The 7,979-nt window shown below is 40.7% G+C and overlaps 1 long non-coding RNA gene across 1 annotated transcript; it reads right to left on the bottom strand.

The window, feature by feature from the left end:
- Positions 1–5,898: 5,898 nt before the first annotated feature.
- On the bottom strand, positions 5,899–7,066 carry LOC124692019. The gene is made up of 2 exons (XR_006999261.1): positions 6,529–7,066; positions 5,899–6,167 (listed from the first exon to the last, which is right to left on the bottom strand). It is a non-coding gene; the product is annotated as an uncharacterized LOC124692019 (long non-coding RNA).
- Positions 7,067–7,979: the final 913 nt, after the last annotated feature.

The following is a 7,979-nucleotide window of genomic DNA, read 5'->3' on the forward strand; positions in this document are numbered from 1 at the left end:
CCTTATGGGGGACCTCCGTTGACCGCCACGCAGAAATAGAAATAGACGAACTGAAAGAAGGCACACCCAACAAAAACAAAGAGGAAGGAGTAGGGGCGCGATGTACCTAAACAGGAACATTGAATCGATGGTGGAGTATCAGGTGTGTTCACCTTGAGAAGATAGGAAGTAAACCCTGGCACCATCACCATTAGAAAAGAAATTGCAATCCACTATCCGTGGCACATTTGTTACTGTCGCCCTTTTTGGGACAGGACGACAAGGACAATTGGTAGGAGCTCTCTATGGCTCTTTCATAGAAAACTACAGAAACAATATTGTCGTGGCATCAATTCCATTCGTGAAAACAGAACATACAAAAAATGGACAAAACAGAAATTTAAAACATTCTATACTCCACAGGCTAGCATCTTTGGTCTTGCACAGAACATTCAACTCTTCAAATATGGAATGCCTTGTTCTTCATGAATTCTTGCAGCGGAATATCATTCTGAAATTCCTTGACAATAAGCACATTCCACCTACTCTGCTCCGTTGATTGAACAACACTTAGGGAGAAGACTACTATCTATAATTTTCCATTTCCTTTCAACTAACAACATTATGAACCATGCAACCAACTCAAGGCCCCAAAATGAAGTGTCTGATTACGATCATGTCTAGTCTGACACCAAATATTCTCAAAAAACAATGACGCCGAAGATATGATATTTCAAGAGTATATTTTTCATAGAAAACATTCACAAACATGATTGAAATGAAGATATGATATTTCAAGAGTATATTTTTCATAGAAAACATTCACAAACATGACTGAAATGAAGATATGATATTTCAAGAGTATATTTTTCATAGAAAACATTCACACACATTCACAAACATATTCTTACTCAACCTAGAGATGCATATGGCATGCAGATATGCCGGTTGAAGAATTAGATTAAGGACTCAACCATAAATGGAATGTTTGCAATGCATGACAAATGGATGGAATATCGGTGTATATCCTCTAGATTTTTATGTGCGAACAGACTTATATGTATAGAATGCAAACTGATGTACGTGTAAGTACCCACAAATATCATGATATCAATTCAGCAAGTGCACGCTGCAAACATATTAAACCAGCAACCAGAATAAAGAGTTTATTTTAAAAAAATAGGTATTTCAGAAGAAAAATGAAGCCCAGTTAGCAACTTCTCTTAGCTCGTAGTAGAAGCGCGATACAGGCGTACACTACTTACAGAACATACCTCATGCGGTCATTCAGCATTCCAGATTTTCTTCTAATCTGCTATTGGCGAATCTCCATAAGGGATATTAGAAGTGCATATGTGAAATAGTCCATCCTGCTTCCCCGGCCGTGGCACATCATATACACTGAACAACTCTGACTCAATAGAACAAACTTGTTATATTCAAATTGATGGAACAAATGTCTAACGATATGGTATTAAGTTATGACATATGGTCAAATCAAGTCGACATAAAGATTTGGTTAACAAAATCATTTGTAGGAGAAGTAGCACATGATATCATGTTGTGCTAGGTCTATTCAAGACAGAATCATTCGTGAGGGATACAAAAAGAAGGAAATATATTCTTACAGAAACAACAGCCAGCTGATTCGAATCCAATTCTGCTTCTTGAAACATATAAAGACTCACTTGTGTTAATGGGATCAACATATATTTTCAATGGAAACAAAACACATTTTCCTAAAAGACAAACCAATTGAAGTAATTGACAGTTCAATAGCAAAGAAACCCTTACATATGAAGACATGATTTATCTGTTACCAGCTCCTTCTCATGCAGTTGTAAGAAAAATTCTGTTGCTCCACTTTTGACCCTATAGTAGCAAAGAAAATCCAGAATCCCTATTTCGAAGCCCGTTAGCTTAAAATGACAATGAACTATTTTAGGGACTCATCAGATTTATGTAAATACAGATTGTGGTACCCCTGGAAGCAATTTTTTAGTGCTGCAACTTAACTTGTCATCAACCTCTAATAGCTTAATCCCACATAGCATGTAATATGAGAAAAAATGACAGAGTTCTCAACAATATAAAACATTTACATACGGAGTACACTAAAGTTGCTAAGGTTAAGGCATCAGTAGTTAATTGGTCAGGCCGTAGCCATTTCAGTTGCTGCTAATTGGCATGAAATTCTCAGGATCAATACAAATATTGAGGTACATATCTTTACTATTAAGTACCAATGCGATCGTGGTACGTCCTCTGCTCAGAAAAAAAATAATCGCACAGCAAACAAGCACAGACGCTCCTGGTCGAGTCCATCGAACGCACGGCACAGACACCCGCACGCTCCTGGTCGACGGCGACCTCGATCGCGCACCGTCCGCGTCGACCCAGTCTCGGCTCCGCCACCGCGCCCCCTCCACTGTTTTCCCTTCCTCCCGGCTCCCCACCGCGTCAATCGCCTCACCCCGGACGACTGAGTCCTACAGCGCTTGACCAAGCGATGGTCTTCGGCCCACCCATGGCTGCTGTGCGTCGCTGCAACGCCTTCCGACAACGCGCATAGCGGAACATGCAGCGGCCCCCGGCCCCGCGCGCCCAAACCGTGGCGACGAACAGCCGGCGCGCCATGGTTTGGATATTCTAGGCAGCGACGCCGACGGCGAACAGCCTGGCCCTGCACCTCGCCTCTCCAGTCTCCATACGGACCCTCAGAGTGACGGTGGACTCTGTAAATCATTCTACGAACAAATTGATAGATACAGAAAATAGAGCTTGATGATAGGGCACAGCCGCAGACCAGTCGAGTTCTGGCGCCAGATCGCTGCCTCCAACGGCCCCCGTCTCTCCTACCGTCGGCCCCGTAGGTGCTCCTGCCGCTTGTCTCCGCGCCCCATGATTTTCGCCGCCAACGACGCTCCGGCCATGAGCACCGCCCCATGGATTCCCCAGGGATGGTTGAGTTTCCCTGGATACAGCTGAGCGGATGGACACCATTGAAGAGGATTTGGATTTGCTGGGCGAAAATTTTGGATTAGGCGAATTAGGCCGCCCGATTGAGCGAAGGAATCGGCAACTCCAAAAATATCACCTGGCCAGCACCATCCTGTACTCTTGTCCTGATTACAAGCACAAGGCAAACCAAATTAATTGAGCACCGTTACTCTGCAGTCGGCGCCGAGAAGACTGGAGAGAGGGTAAGTGGTCTGAGGAGACAGGGCGAAGGGAGGCGGGCTTCCAGGAGTCGCGGCGACCTGCCGGGATGAGTGAATCCACGGAGTGCGCGGCTGCGCGCAACCGAGGCGGCGAGACATGCGTGCGTGCAGAGCTGAGAAGCGGTAGCCGGATTGTACATAAGCTTGCAATCAGCTAGCTAGCAGCTGGATTCAATGTCTATCCAAATGGAGCAGAGGACACCACGGCGGCATGGAGATTTTTGGGATAGAGAAGAGAAAGATAGGGGATTATGAGCTACTGGTTTGGATAACAACAGTGTGAGAGAGTTGTGAGGCGGAAAAGACACTCATGCCATGCCAGCTTTGCCATCGGCTGAATGGCTCTATATTTTCTTCGTGTTGTTTTGATAATCGGCAGTTTGCCTTGTTTAGCCAATCCAATTTATGTATAACTAGATTTAGATGTGCGCCTTGGCGCACGACCCCGTGAAATTCACATCGATTAACATTTTATATTAAAGTAAATAAAATCACGAACAAAGTAGAAAACTCTTAGACAGTCATGAAAACATGAAAATATATTACAATAACACCCTATGATAAATGACATGGTAAATAGCATAATATACAATCAGATGGAGCAGCTACATTCGGTGGTATGTACATTCACGTGAAGGTATGAACTTAATAGAAACAACAAATACCTCTCTTTGATTGTTACACCCCCGATGGATACGGACGATTGTTTGTAACAAATATATGTCATTTAATATTCTTGGTTTTATAAATAAAGTTTTCACTTGGTTCCTCAACTCGCGCTAATGCACAATCAACATCTTACTTCAGCTACACCATGATTGGAAGCAGTAATCAAAGACAAAACCATGATTCACCATGGAGCTTTAGCATTCACATGATTCACCATGGAGCTTTAGCATTCATGTATAAATCTATTTAAGAATCCACATAGAAGACTACATCAGTGTCCACCAAGGTCCACTAAACATTAAGCTTGGAAGTAAACACTTGATGCAGAGCCCATCGATCCACTTCCCATTTGATGCTGACATATTTAGGAGGCCTGCTCCCGTGCTCCCCCCTAAACAAAGTATAAGGGTCATAGTTGGTTTTTTTTTCTATGTTAAATGCACCGAATCCATATCTAGCTACGTATATCCGTCTGTATTGATACGGTATATATACGTCGCGTAAGAAGAAGAAAAAAAAAAGATCATGTGACCAGTTAACGATCTCATCTGCCTAAGTACCACCCCACGTTGTGCATGCATTGTTTTGAACAAAACCTGGTATACGCACGTGACCGTAGATACGTACAAAAACAAGGTACAACACAACACAGGCCATACGGACGGTGGACCTACACTTAAATTACGATCGTACCCCCGGTTACAAACAGGTATGGAAATATTTCCACCGTTGTTGTGTTTTATGCGCCCAGAATTTTTCCAAGGAAGGAGCACCGGAGCAGAAGTGACATATTTAGTGGTCTAAGAACCTCAACAAACAATAGAGATGTTAAATACGTATACTACTGCATATGACCATCGTAAAGATATGTCAGATACTAATCGAAAAAAATTAGAGAGCACAAGAGCTTGACTGTTTAGATGAATGAAGATGGTGAATATTCCCCCAAAGCCATCACCAAGAGCTTTCTGCTCAATTAAAGCCTCAAGACCAAAAATACCAAATGTTAAATTGAATTAACTGGTGCATTTAATATAGAGGATGATCTGCGACAAAGCGCGTGAATTTACATTACAAATCAACAATTTTCAGAAGATTAAAGCACAAAATAGCAGAAATCAAGTTTGGACACAACAGAACATATAGTAAAGGCAAGACAAATTCAGATTTCAGTAACCATTACGAAAATTGGTCCACACTCTAAAGTAAAAAATATATATCACTACACATAAATGGCGAAAGTAGAAAAATATAATACAATAGGTTTGAATACGTAGTTTAACATCAGCTAAATACTTTCGTGGAAAGACCAGATTTGGTGCTTTCGGGGAAAGACCAAATTTGGTGCACCCAAGCACCAGTACTTCTGGTTTTTGAAACATTTGAAAATTGAACTTCTGTGTTTCACAAAATTGTAAAATTTATTCCATGAATATATAGAGTACATATTTTCTGATTACTTGTGGGTAGTTATGGTAGAAACTTCGTTGTACTGTGAGCTACAGGAAAAATATTGTGGCTGTGTGCAGTATAGCGATGGAGAACTCAGATTTTTGTTAGAAATTTTTCTTTTTTATAGCTCAAAATACAAAATATTTTCCTCTTAAATTTTACCATAGCTTCAGAATGTTCATATGTATGTGTGCACTTAGTTTCCGGTTTTTGAAATCTCAGAAATATTTTTTTTTCAAAACTGGGAGCACTGTACTCATGTGTCAAAGACACTTTTCAGGTTCGAGCCGTGGAACTCAGAGGACTCATCATCTTCAGTACCCTCTTCCCCATATGGATATATCCATGCAGCTTTGAGTTTGCCAACCATCTTAGTTTTTTCTGCTCACTAAGTTCAGTAGCCACGGGTTGGATATCAAGTAGGCCAGCTCTGTGCTGCCATGCTTTGAATATCGGAAAGTAAGATTTATGGTATGAAGTTTCCCAAACAAAGAAGACAAGTAGCAAGACATGTAAACTGAATAGTCAACAGTATATGTAAAAAGTCCCAGCAAAGGACTGGAGGACGTCGATGAACTGAAATTGGGCATATATTTGGTAACGAACCATAGCTTAACACTCCTGAATATATACTGCCAAAAGTGGAGATACACCAAACAGTAGCAACATTAGAAGATCAGTACACCATGAATCATGAAAGCACGTTAATAAGTAGATAATGGTACCAAACCATGAATTTACAACGGTCTTTTTCCCGACCAAGGCACGCTAGGCTAGAACGAAACACATACAAGTGGAGAGCAGCACTGCATCATGATTTCACAAGTCTCTTTCCTGAGAAAGCCACTACAGGATAGAACCAACTACACAAGTAAGAAAACAACAACAACATTAAGCAAAAAAAAACATTCACATATGGCGAACATTAAGGAAGGGCAGAAACAGCATCCACGCGAGCCGCACAAGGGAATTGTTGCACCGGCTCAACTAAAACAGTAGGTACCGAGAAAATATATAATCCTTCTGATGGAGAAACATAACCCACTATGGTAAAATTCAACCGATGCAACAATACAAGCCAACATTATATTCATAACATACGGGACCGGTAGACAAACATACAACAGTGTACTTTACCAAATAAGGGGACACACGACAAATAAGGGAGAAGGTTAAAATTATAAACTTGAGGATCAGAGGAGCATACTTCATTTGTGGAATATGGGCAGCACTAAAAACAATCCAGATCTGGAATAGTTGAAGGTGTCTAGAAATTAGTGTGTGTTTCGTGCCCGCAGAAAATAAATAAGGAAGAAGGTTAAAATGGTAAACTTGAGGATCATAGGAACATACTTTATTTGTGGAATTTGGTCATCACTAAAAACAATCCCGATCTAAAATAACTGAAGGTGTCAAATCAGTGTGTGTTTCATGCCTGCAGAATAGAAATAAGGAAGAAGATTAAAATGATTAACTTGAGGATGAGAGGAACATACTTTATTTGTGTAATTTGGGCATCACTAAAACCATGTGCACTAATGTTGTTGTCGCTGCAGGCCTAAGAACTTTCAGCCATTGAAAACCAAGCATTCGAGGCCACACCCCAACATCTGGAAAGAACTAAACTAATAGCATTCATTATCCACAGAGAATCAGAATTACCCGAAAACTATGTCACTAATACGGTGGCATGTATTCAATGACTATCCAGAAGAATTAAAAAATCACATAGCATATTTAAAAAAGAAACAAATTGTATAAGAGGATGGCGACGTGGCAATCGAGGGTCCTGTCACCGATGGTGACACAGGGCGAATGACCGGCAGTAGATGATCTTGCTAACACAATTACAGGAAGATGCAGATTTATAGTACAGAGAACAAAGAATGGGATTGTGATAATATACAATCTCCAAAGACTACTGCAAATTAGCTACCGCTCTTCCCTACAAACTCATGAGAAATAAATCCAGCTTTTCCATCCAGAATAGGAGAATAATGAGGGATTGTAGCCAGTAAATCGACAAAGTCGTACCTCGGTGTGTCATTATTTATCTCCATATCTATAGCAGCAGCGATGGGTAGAGCGCCAGCACAGGATGGAGGAGAGACCAAGCACAACAACGGTGAGAGCTCGTCGAAGGGAGAGAACCCGCCCGATAAATTCATTTAGACGACCCTCATATTGATATGAAAACCATGCCTTGAAATGTCACTAAATACCACTGCAATGGATTGCACATCCACTAAAAGAGCAAGGGATTCCCAATAGAAATGTTGCCAATGTTTATAATCTGAATAAAAAACAACCATAGCACAAATTGAAGTTAAAGTAATCTCATTTTTTCAGCTTAATAATTTCATATGCAGTTAAAGAAAGATCATCTAACACAGAAGCTAATACATGTATGACATATATAATAACTACATGGTTAATTGCCTACGAACTGACTTTACATACGAATTTATTTTATGTGGTCGAGTTATATAGGTCACATTGAAAGGAAGATATGAAATAAAAAGTCCAATTATGGGAAATGGTAAGATTTTCTCCCTTAGTTAATAGGCCCTGACCTACATCCAACCTGGCCATTATATGATAAAACTAATGAACATTAACAGGAAAATGGAAGGGTGGCCCTGACCTACATCCAACCTG

This window comes from Lolium rigidum, chromosome 2 (assembly GCF_022539505.1).
Source record: "Lolium rigidum isolate FL_2022 chromosome 2, APGP_CSIRO_Lrig_0.1, whole genome shotgun sequence".
Classification (NCBI taxonomy): Eukaryota; Viridiplantae; Streptophyta; class Magnoliopsida; order Poales; family Poaceae; genus Lolium; species Lolium rigidum.